Below are 12779 nucleotides of genomic sequence, written 5' to 3'. Positions count from 1 at the left end.
TTCCTGAACAGGCCTTGCATTTGCCGCAGGGGTAAAAGCCCCCCATATCAGCAATTTTGCCTGTCTTGGGAATCACTTTATCAAAGTGACTCCTCACCAATAAATCTTTCAAAGATCTTGCCTTTCGGAATGTTACTAATGGTTTAGATGGAATGTCTTCCTTTAGTACTGGGTCTGTTCTTAAAATATGCCAGTTTTTGTGCAGTATTCTCTTAAGATTGTGGGATTTCGTAGTGTATGGTGTGATCATCCGGAATTTACCTTCCTTTGATGGTTGAGTATTTATGGGTTTCTGTTTGAGTAAATGGGTTCTTGGGATCTTTCTCACTTTTGCCAGTGTTTTCAATAGCAAGGCAGAGTCATATCCTCTTTTGCAGAATCTCTCTATACAGCCTTGGCATGCCAGGTCGAAATCCTCATCCCTACTGCTGTTCCTTTTGAGTCTGAGGAGTTCCCCATAGGGGATGCTTTGTATCAATCTGCTAGGATGATTGCTGTCAGCTCTCAGGATGGAATTCCCTGCTGTCGGTTTGCGGTATAATGAGGTATGTGCCCTGCCTTGCTCCACAAACACCCTCAGGTCCAGATAGTCCGCTGCCACCGGACTAACTGTCCCCGAGAAGTGCAGGTTGCAGTTGTTATTGTTCAGGACCTCGATATACTGATGTGCCGACTCCACCGCCCTCTGCCACACGATGAAGAGGTCATCTATATATCGGTACCACCTCACTACCCTTCCTGCCTCATGCCCCCCGACCTGGAGTGCCATGGGTACCCTCTCCTCCCACAAGCCTACGAACAAGTTCGTGTAGCTGGGGGCAAAGCAAGTGCCCATCGCGGTCCCAGATGTCTGTGCATAGAGTTGCCCATCGAACAGGAAGATATTGCTCGTCAGGCAAAATTCAATTAATTCAAGCAACATACAGTCATGTAAGGCAATTCTAGCAGGCCTTTTGTTCAAAAAAAATTCTATTGCAGTTATTCCCAGTTCATGCCTGATGTTAGTATATAAATTACTTATATCCAACACCATTAATAAATATGTGGAATCCCAGACAATGTCTTCAATTTTTTCCAAGAAGTCGTTAGTGTCTCTCACGTGGGATTTGAGTTGAACGACCAGGTGAAATAGGAAACTGTCTATAAACCTAGACATGCGCTCAGTTAATCCATTAATCGAAGAGACGATAGGATTTCCCGGCGGTTCAGTGGTGTTTTTGTGTAGCTTAGGCAGATGGTAGAAGGTTGGTATGGTTGGGTTGTTACTGCGTAGGAATAGATTCTCTTCGCTCCCCAGCATTGACTTTCTATACCATTTATTCCCCAGATCGTCATATCGGTGGATACTTTCTTTATATGCCTTCTCATCAGTCTTTTCATAGTATTGAGTGTCTGAGAGTTGCCTCAGTGCTTCTTTACAATAGTATTCCCTGGTAAGTAACACCACGTTGCCGCCCTTATCAGAGGGCTTAATTATGATACCTTTGTCTTTTTGTAAATACCTTGGCCAGCCTGCGCAGTGCGACTAACACTGACGAAGGCTTGATGCTGAAACGCGTCTGTTGTCTCTGAGAAAATAAAAAAACGATGGTGTGAGCATCAACTTGTTTTTACGAGTGCGGTTCTTCTAAGCAGATTCTTGGGAGCCGAGCTTTGTGTTATTGCGGGAACCCTCTACCGCAAACCGCACCCACCCGCGAGTGCCTTGGATCTTTAGCGGGACCTGGAGCAGTTATATATATATATATATATATATATATATATATATATATATTACCTACTGGCGGTCGCCAGTAGGTATATATAGTTAGGATTTTTTCCCTATGGGATTTTTGAAAATGCTATGTCTAATAACTTTGGCGTTTGTGGACGGAATTGGCTGAAATTTTCTGGAAAATGGTACATTTTGTTTCTGAGCAGCCCCTGAAAATTTGGGGGGGGTTCGTCCAGGGGGGGCCGAGAAAAAAGGGGGGTCCCAAAACGTGTTTTTAACATTGAGTTTTCCATAGGGCGGTTGGCCTCACTTTTAGCCCGAACGGCTGAATGGATTTGCATGAAACTTGGCAAAATTGTAGGGACTGGTAGCCCGATGTGCCTTTTCTAGGTCTCAATATATGTGCTCCAGTGGATTTTGAGAAATTAACGTTTAAAAAAAGATATATATCTGTAAGCGCGCTCCGGGCAGCGCTCCGGTCCGCGGACCTTAAGCGTACCGGAACTTCGCGTAGCTAAGCTGATTGGCTCTCCGGTGTCTGTCAACATTCTAAACAGTCCGGAGCGGCCGCCATCTTGTCTCTCGGTAGGATTGAGAGACAAGAGGAGGCCAAAACAAAGGCGAAAATGACCATAAGGGGGCATACTAGATCCTCCCTGACCCCCTAGGTTTAATGTGGAGGTTTTAAAAGGGCCCCGCGGGGCAAAAAAAACAAATTTTTTTTTTTTTTTTTTTTTTTCGTGGGGAGCGCCTGGTCCGCGAACCGGGAAGCGTTCTGGGCAGCGTACTGCAATGAAAAATGAATGATAGACTTTTCAAATGCTGTATGTTAATTGATTGTTGTTTTTGTTGATTATTTTTTATTTTTTTTATTTTTTAAGCATTTGTTTTATTGTGATTGTGTTTCATAATTTATTAAACTTTCTAACATTTCATTGTCAGAAATTTCATAATTATCATGGAATATACATTGTAGTCTCTGAGGGTGTAAAATGTCCTCATTTGCAAGGAGGTTATCTACTGCTTGTACACATTGCAGTAGATCATTGTCCCAAGTTTCATCGAAAAATTCAATGTCAATTTGATCAATTGTATCAATCAATTCTTGGCTGCTCTCTTGCAGGTCCATTTCAAAAGAAACTTGGTTTTCGCCTTCCATTTTGCCTGAAATTTGGATTAAAAAAATATATATTAGTAGAGATAGGGCAATGTTGGGAATATTTTTAGATAGGCATTTTTTATCAGTGAATTTATCTTTGGGCAGTGTATAGTATCAGAGTGGAAGTAGGAATATAAAAAAGTGTATGTGATTTAACGTAAGTAAATTCATAATTATACAAGAGAAGCCTAACTCCATCCATAACTATAACAGAGAAGTCTCTCTAAATCTATAACTACTACAGAGGGATAGTATATATCTATCAGAAAAAGTTTACCATATTAACTTATAGTGCACAATATACTTCAGTTTTAAAAATAAAAACTTACCTTTAGAAAGAAGTTGAAGGAATTAGTGAAAATACTATTGAAATGTACTGCAAGAAGTAGTAGTCAAAATGGCTGTGTTTTCTTCTCTTCCTTTATATATATTCAGGTATATAACCAATGAAATGTCAGGTAAAAAAAGTAGAAAATGAAAGTAACATTTTCATTGGTTGTCAATTCCAACACTTTAGATGTGTTTTGTGAAGTAATTTACCTCAGGGTATTTAGAGAGGTCTACAGGCTAAATGACTAAATGGAATTCCAATCAAATTTGTGAAAATGGTAGGGATTGGTATGTAGTATAAGCTAATCTATATTTGGTGAAATTGTCTCCAGTGGCTTTTCTGTGAACTACTTTCCCACCTTTTTTGATGGTGCGCTTCCCAGGGAGCGACCCGGTACGCGTACCGTTGAGCGCCCCGGTTCGCGAACCTTAAGCGTTCCGGGAGTCCACCATTTTGTGTTTCGGTCGAATTAAGATACAAGATGGAGGGCAAATAATGTTCAGAATGGGTAGAAGGGGGCACGGTAGAGTTATCTTGACCCCCTAGGTTTTCTGAGGGTGGCTGAGGAGGCTTATATGTGCGAAAAAAAAAACATTTTAAAAAAAAATTTCGCGAGGTTAGCTCCCGGTTCGCGTACCGGGTAGCGCCCCAGGGAGCGTACTTTGTTGGAAATTAGTGAAAAATGTTAGAGTAAAATAATAATTGTGAGTGATCAGATGTAGGGTAGCTCTGAGAAGAGCTTTTGGGTTTATGGTACATTTAGGTACTTATAAGTAGGTACCAATGCACATTCTTAAATTCAGAGTGAAAACTCTGTTGCCCTCATCTGAGAAGTGAACTCCATCTCCTCTGTAGATATCTTGCATGTAGTAACGCAAGTTATTGTTGTACAGGGAGCCCATTCCATGGTCTCTCATGTAAGCTGAAACAGATTTGTTTACATGCTTCCTCGACTTCTCAATTTGTGGACAAAATTGGTTTGACCACCTCCATTTCTGTCTTTGGCATATATTTGAATATACCAAGGCAGTCTGAGGAAAAAGTGCCATTAATTGCTCAAAGGTGTCCTTTAAAAGCATTTCCAGACCTACACCAGTCAAAGTGCCCAAGTCATTACCTCCACAGTGCACAATTAACAGGTCAGGTTTGGGCAAATGCATAAAGGTTTTCACAAATGGTATCAATTGGTGACATTTTAATCCTCTGTGGCCAAACCACTTAATTTCCACATCTTGTAAATTGAGGTTAGGTAATTTCCTGTTTTCAACGTACCTTTGAGCCCAGTGAATATAACTATGTCCAACAATCCAGACAGAAAACATGGTGAGAGAAGGTTCTCCTGCAGTCAGATGAAGTGTGGCAATGAAATGGCAGTTGAAAAAATGAGAGTTTAAAATGAAAAAAACTGTGGAGTTTCTGTGTTCATGAAGCAGTAACAGTGATTGGTGGATTTTGATTGCTGAAAACAGAAAGTTAGGGTGCACGGATGTGTTCTTTGAAAGATGTATTTTGAATGGTCAATAAGAAATCATTAAATGAAAGAATGCACTGGATATGCAGGTGCACTGAGAGTTCAGAGTTCAATTGCAACAAAGTTGTGTGAACTTGCAAACACCAGAAGTCTTCCAAGAGGTGGTTGCCATGCAGAAAAGGCATGAAATGGCAGAGGGGGGAAGGGTTTTCATTTGAAAAAAAGTGAGGGAAGAGTTTTGATTGGGTGACATGAGAGATATGTGTGAAGAATGACAGCATTTCTGTGCTTTTGATAGCTGCAGACTCTGGAGTGCATACCTTTTGCTCTGCTGAAGACAAATTGGTGTGTTTCTGAGACTGTTTTCAAACTCAAAGTATTTGCTAAGGTGAGAAAATATTTCTTTAATTTAGATAGAGAATAGTGTGCTTTTAGGAGAAAATTATGAATTATGTGGCGCAAATTGCTTGTAAATATGCTCCCACATGTGCATGGAAAATTTAGATTTTGAATGTTTGTGTTACATAGCCATGTTAAAAGTGATACAAACATGCTGCAAAGGCAATCAAAAAACGCTTTTATGTGTTTTAAGGACATTTTAAGTAATTTTCCCATGTGCAGTGTTTTGAAATTATGATTTGAAAATCGTTTTTGGGGAAAAGGAATTGTTTTTAAATTTATGACAAGGACATAATGGTGTATGCTTCTTTATACGGCAATTGACTGTCCCTGATGTTATTTTCCCCATTTTAATGTAAGACCTTTCTCTGTGGCGCAAGTTGCTTGTAAATATGCTCCGACCTGTGCATGGGAAATTTAGATTTTAAATGTTTGTGTTACATAGCCATGTTAAAAGTGACCCAACCATGCTGGAAAGGCAATAAAAAAACACTTTCATGTGTCTTAAGGACATTTTAAGTAATTTCCCTGTGGGTAGTGTTTTCAAATTATGAATTGAAAATCGTTTTTGAGGTAAAGGAATGTTGTTAAAATTTATGTGCGCCATATGTCCACAAATTTCGTTTTCAGGGGTGCAGCAGGGTGTTCTTGAGACACCCCTGCACCTTTGGAAAAATTCCTAATTTGCGATGAGCTAATTGCTAATCGCAAATTGCACCTTCATTCTTATGGGCCTCCTGCTCCATGGAAATGAATGGGTAATTTGCAATTAGCAATTTGCTCATCGCAAATTAGGAATGGTAAAGAATCGCTATTTATTCCTTAAAATTCGCTATTTAGGAAATGCAAAATAGTTTGATGATACATATGGCGGTTCATCTGTAACAAGATAAGAAGCTTAGGGATACATTTATGATGACTGGCGCAATGAAGTGGACATCACTTACTTCATTGGTAGAGCTTTACATGTATTATCTCCTCTGTATTCTTCATCAAGCGTAACTTTAATCTGCAACCCTGAGTAGGCCTCACCTTAAACAAACCTCTGGATAGGCCACACCTTATCGTCATCCTGAATTAATCATTTAAAATGCTAGGGACAGATTTATGATAGGTGTATGCCTCTTTTGCGCCACTTACAAAACACTGTCCACGGGGAAATTACTTAAAATGTCCTTAAGACACATGAATGTGTTTTTTTAAAGCGTTTGCAATTTTTTGGGGTGACTTTTAACATGGCTATGTGACTCAAACAGTCAAAATCTAAATTCACCATGCACAGGTGGGAGCATATTTACAAGGAATGTGCTCCATGGGGAAAGGTCTTATAATGTAATATGGGAAAAATGACATCAGAGACACTGAAATGCCTTATAGAGAAGCATACACCATTATGTCCTTGTCATAAATTTGCAAACCATTACTTTTCCCCAAAAACGATTTTCAAATCATAATTTGAAAACACTGCACATGTGGAAATTACTTAAAATGTCCTTAATTCAAAATTTGCTATTCCTTATTTTGCGATTGCACTGAAGGATTTGCAAATTTTGCGATTCCTTAAATGCAATGTATCAAACAAAAAATATGTAAAAAATGATATTAAGGATTTGGAAACTACCACCAACTTCTAGTTTGTGGTAATTTGCGAATTCTTTTCAAAAAGCATTTTTTTCCAAAAAACAAAAGGTGCCATATGACGCCTATACATGTCCTTAGGACATGTATGTTTGCCATATGCCCCCAAATTTCTTTTTCAGGGGTGTAGCAGGGTGTTCTTGAGATACCCCTGCACGCTTGAAAAAATTCCTATTTTGTGATGAGCTAATTGCTAATCGCAAATTGCAACCTTCATTCCTATGAGCCTCCTAGCCCATGGAAGTGAATGGGTAATTTGCAATTAGCAATTTGCTCATTGCAAATTAGGAATGGTAAAGAATTGCTATTTATTCCTTAAAATTTGCTATTTAGGAAATGCAAAATAGTTTGATGGTACATATGGTGGTTCATCTGTAACAAGATAAGAAGCTTAGGGATACATTTATGATGACTGGCGCAATAAAGTGGACATTACTTACTTCATTGGTAGGCCTTTACATGTATTATCTCCTCTGTATTCTTCATCAAGCGTAACTTTAATCTGCAATCCTGAGTAGGCCTCACCTTAAACAAACCTTTGGATAGGCCACACCTTATTGTCATCCTGGATTAATCATTTAAAATGCTAGGGACAGATTTATGATAGGTGTATGCCTCTTTTGTGCCACTGTGCGTCACTTTTATGATGCAGCGGCGGTGCTAATTTGCAATTAGCAATTTGCTCATTGCAAATTAGGAATGGTAAAGAATTGCTATTTATTCCTTAAAATTTGCTATTTAGGAAATGCAAAATAGTTTGATGGTACATATGGTGGTTCATCTGTAACAAGATAAGAAGCTTAGGGATACATTTATGATGACTGGCGCAATAAAGTGGACATTACTTACTTCATTGGTAGGCCTTTACATGTATTATCTCCTCTGTATTCTTCATCAAGCGTAACTTTAATCTGCAATCCTGAGTAGGCCTCACCTTAAACAAACCTCTGGATAGGCCACACTTTATCGTCATCCTGGATTAATCATTTAAAATGCTAGGGACAGATTTATGATAGGTGTATGCCTCTTTTGTGCCACTGTTCGTCACTTTTATGATGCAGCGGCGGTGCAAAAGATTTGCTATGAGGCGACAACATTACAAATTGATGCATTTAGGCAGATATGTCATGGTGTAAAAAAAACGTACCACATGAAACCGATGCAGCAGTGATGCAAAAGATGCACCATGTCGCAAGACAGGCCTCACTTGGGGCCATATGTATCAAGCTAATTAGCATTCGCAAAGATCAAAATTCTACGAATTTCGGCCTTTGCGAATGTTAATTAGACAAATGGTATGTATCAAACAAGTTTGATGCAAAATAAGGAGTAGCAAAATTTGCTATTCCTTATTTTGCAATTGCACTGAAGGATTTGCAAATTTTGTGACTACTTAAATGAAATGTATCAAACAAAAAATATGTAAAAAATGACATTAAGGATTTGGAAACTATTGTGGTAAATTGGTGGTAATTTGTGAATTCTTTTCAAAAAGCTTTTTTTCAAAAAAACAAAAGGTGCCATATGACGCCAACACATGCCCTTAGGGCATGTATGTGTGCCATATGCCCCCAAATTTCTTTTTCAGGGGTGCAGCAGGGTGTTCTTGAGACACCCCTGCACCCTTGGAAAAATTCCTAATTTGTGATGAGCAAATTGCTAATCGCAAATTAAACCTTCATTCCTATGAGCCTCCTAGCCCATGGAAATGAATGGGTAACTTGCAATTAGCAATTTGCTCATTGCAAATTAGGAATGGTAAAGAATTGCTATTTATTCCTTAAAATTCGCTATTTAGGAAATGCAAAATAGTTTCATGCTACATATGGCGGTTCATCTGTAACAAGATAAGAAGCTTAGGGATAGATTTATGATGACTGGTGCATCACCAGGGATGTGTCAGTCATCCTGCGCCGCTGTTCCGCCACCCATGGTGTGCTGCATTTAGAATACGGGGCATCATGGGGCAAAAATGGCACAGATGCGTGACGTATCTGTGCTGTAAAGGTAGTGATTGCTGGAGTTGTATCGCAAGTGCGATGCAGCTCAAGCAAGGCTCAGGGGTGCCCCATCTCCACAATGTTGTGTCAAGACCTATGCCTGCTTAAAGCAGGCGCAGGGTTTTGACGAAGCTTTCTCCTATCTGATTGTAAATACGGCACACCATGGGTGGCAGAGTAGTGGTGCACGTTAACTGGTGCATGCCTGGGGATGTGCCATTTAACATAAATCTGCCCCTTTACATTTAAGTATGTGCAGGACACACAGAGTCGGTGAGGCTTATCCAAGGTTAAGAAGAGATGAGTCCTGTTCACTGAAAATTTAGACATAGTCTTCACCTGCTCAGCATTGCTGGACATGGCTAAATAATAGCTGCAAAATATTACTCTTGTTAAACAATTTTACTATTATAATCTCTGAGATTTGTCTCTTACTCTGCAACATCTCATTGTTGTTATCTTTCTTTAAAGATAAAGACAACCTCAACATGAGCGACAATCTGCAATCAGTTGATTTTGACCTCATCATTGAACTTGTAATTGAAACATCAGTGGATGTTGATCCCTTGGATGATTTAAATCCTGAGGATGAAGAAGAGCGTGATGAGGATGCAGATTTGTCCGAATTATATGACATAGGATGGGAAGCTGACCTGCTTGAGCCTATGGAAATATAAACATTTATTTTTAAAATTTATAATTAATAAAAAGTAAAAAGGTAAACCGTTTAATTTAAAAATAAAGACACCTTCAAAAGCAGGTTATGTGTAGTGTCTTCAATAAAATATTAAAATATGCTCATAAAATTAGATCAGATTCACATATAAAATAGCACAGGTAACATAAATATAAATGTCATTTCTTTTCTGCTATTTCTGTATTGTAAATTTGCAAGGACTAAAAAATCTTCTATTTAAAATGTCAAGTAGTGTGTTAAGTTTTTGATCACTGTTATTGTTTTACTGTTTGGTAATAATGGTTAATAACATTTTTTATTATATTTTACCACAGATTCAACTGCAGATCATTTCAAGATTTCACCATGCCAACAATAGAAAGACAGAGAAAGGCTGCAAAACGTCAAAGACAGCAGGTGAAAGAAAATAAGCAGCAGTCCTCTAACAAAAAGATTTGTCAAGTCACGAAGAAAGCACCGGGTAAGAGCACAAAATATTTCATAAGAAATATGTGTAGTAAAAAAAATATTACTACAGAAAATGTTTCAGTCCATAAAACGAGAAGGAATTCAAATGGAAAGGAAAGGCCAATCAAAAATGTTACTGCTAGAGCAAGAGATAACTCTGTGCATGATAGTAGAAGGAAACAACAGTTTAGGGAGATTCGTAAACGAATGTTCCGCAACAGGATAATTGGCAATTTGTTAAAAAATATTAAGAAAGGTCAACAGAAACTGGTTTTTTATAAGAGAAAAAAAAAAGTTGAGAAAGTTATTGATCAGGCATTTGAAATTAAACGTAAGTTATTTATTTTGATAATCAATAGAATTAGGAAGCTAAACAAGGCAATTTATGATTTCAAAAGAAATAGTAGATGGAAGAGAATAGTTAATCGTAGTAATTTTTGTGAAGTTTTTTCTGGAGAATGGATGCATAGTTCAAGCTGTGAGGCATTTTTTAATGAGGAGAGTTATTTCCAGGATAATGATTTGGTGCATGCAGTTGACACCAGTGGTCGTGCTTATGAGGTGAAAGATGGTTGTCCAGTTGAAAAAGAAAAACTTGTGACAACAGAGGCAGAAGAGGTGTTAGGTAATGAGGTTTTAGGAAGACGTGCTAAGGGTCCTGTGTACACCTGGAAGTGTAGTAGTATTTGCAGTGTGCGACAGGATTCCATCAATTTGCTTTGTGATTTTGTACGGTCATTTATTAAGAAAAGTTTGAAGCAGAAAATAAGGTTGTTGCAAGAATTAGATCCTTGCAGAGTAAGAGAAGTGACAGGTTTGCATGGTCATTCACTGGCTTGTCTTTCCAGGAGAGTATGCCAGAGTGTTTTTCATCATTTCAGGATGCTAGCAGTGCATCATAATAAAGTGAGGAAATTAGTTAGAATGTTGTATTATGCTAAGAGTCCAGCAATTATGCTTAAACAATTATGCGCTGCTCTTTTGCATGGTTCTGAAATAGATGTGAAGAATATATGTGAAGAAATTGAGTTTTGTTACTTTGGAAGTAAAGAGGAGAATGTTGAAATTGAGCAAGAAGAAGAGGGTCATGTGGAAGATAGTGTACAGGTTTCCAGTACAGATAATTTCCAGAGGGAAATTGCGACGTTTGAGGTGAAATCAAGTGAGAGGCCTAATTTCACTTGTGTGTGTTGTCGACGCACTTATTATAAGAATCAGACTAAGTTAGTGGATTTATATGCAAAAAGTGAAAGGGAAGATAATAGTGAATGGAAGGATTTCGCAACATACTTGATGGTAGAAAATTGTTTTGATTTGGGATTGGATCAACGTGTGTGTACTTATTGTTGTTGCAAATTAAATCAAAACCAGATGCCTGCTAGAGCAGTTCATAATAATCTGGAATTGGTTGAGATTCCTTCTGAATTGAAGGATTTAAATACTTATGAATCTATTTTGATTCAAAGTATCCATCCCTTTCAGGCTATTGTAAGAATGGAGCCAAAGACAGGGAAATTGCCTCCATCAGATTTACAGAGAGGATTAAAGGGAAGAGTTGTTTATTTGCCTCTAGATTTGAAGAAAAACATTAACACAATTGGAGTAGAAAAAGTGGAAGAGGAACCTCTGGTTATCTTAGTTAATGGGGTTCCGACAAAGAATAAGAAAATATGGCAAGATTTAGTAGATGTTAGGAAAGTTAAAAAGGCAACATTGTATTTGAAAAAAAATAATAAATACTATAAGAATGTATATGTTGCAGAAGAGGAAGTAAGTGAGGAAGAGGATAGCGATTTGTGTGCTGGTCAAATTGAGAAAGTAGAACCCTCTACTAGTGAAGAAATATATGAACATTATAGTGTTCATCCTTTGCATTCCAAGGAAGTCATGGGGAATGCTATTGAGTTGTTTCAAATGAAACAAGCCAAAGGGAGTCCCATTAGTGTTTGGGAGGAAAGTTTGGAAGCTCGGTGTTTCCCACAGCTTTTTCCAACAGGTCAGGGAGGAAGATATGATGAGCGACCTCATCAAATTCCTGCTTCTGAATACCGGACTTTGCGATTGTATGCAGGAGATGCTAGGTTTCGACAATGCATTCCCTATTTGTTTCATCTCCTGTTTGAAAGCGATCTGTCTGGACTGTCATATGCAGTGAACCACATCTTGAAAAGTGGTATACACATGCAAAACATCTCGGCAAGTGACTTTATGGATAAAGTCAATGTCCAAGACAGTATTTTGGATTCTCACCTGATTAATCTCATGGCGTGTCAGCGTGGTACTAATGAGTACTGGTACCGTCGTCATGGTGATTTAAAATGTATGCTGAGGAACTTAGGTACTCCCACATGGTTCCTCACTCTGAGCTGTGCCGAGTATGGCTGGGAAGACTTACTTGAATTTCCACGAGAGGCAAATGCTAACGTAGATAACATCGAATTCAAGACACCCGGAGAACTGTGCTCTTTGGATCCAGTCAATGTATGTAGGTACTTCAATCATAGATTTGAAGCTATGATGTCTTTCATCATGAATAAGAAGAATCCACCTCTTGGAGAGGTGTTGGATTTCTTCTGGAGAAAGGAGTACCAAGCAAGAGGTGCTCCTCATATACATATGTTGCTGTGGATCAAGGATGCACCTAAATTTGGAACGGATCCAGAAGACTCAGTGATGAGTTTCATCCAACAGTATTCTACGTGTGCTGTTCCAAACGCAAAGGAGAAGAAAAGCCTAAGAGAAAAAGTTCTGCGTTTCCAAAGCCATCGATGTGGAAAGTACTGCCGTCGTAAATTCCGAAACAAGGACAAGTTCTACACCAAATGTCGTTTCGGTTTTCCACGACCGGTGATTTCTAAAGGAAGAGTAAACAGTTTGATGTCTTCGCTGCGACATAATGTCATGAAGAAATCACCTAAAAACA

The sequence above is a fragment of the Lissotriton helveticus genome, chromosome 6 (genome assembly GCF_964261635.1).
Source record: "Lissotriton helveticus chromosome 6, aLisHel1.1, whole genome shotgun sequence".
NCBI classification, from domain to species: domain Eukaryota; kingdom Metazoa; phylum Chordata; class Amphibia; order Caudata; family Salamandridae; genus Lissotriton; species Lissotriton helveticus.
The sequence above is the reverse complement of the archived record's forward strand: the minus strand, read 5'-3'. Positions refer to the sequence as shown.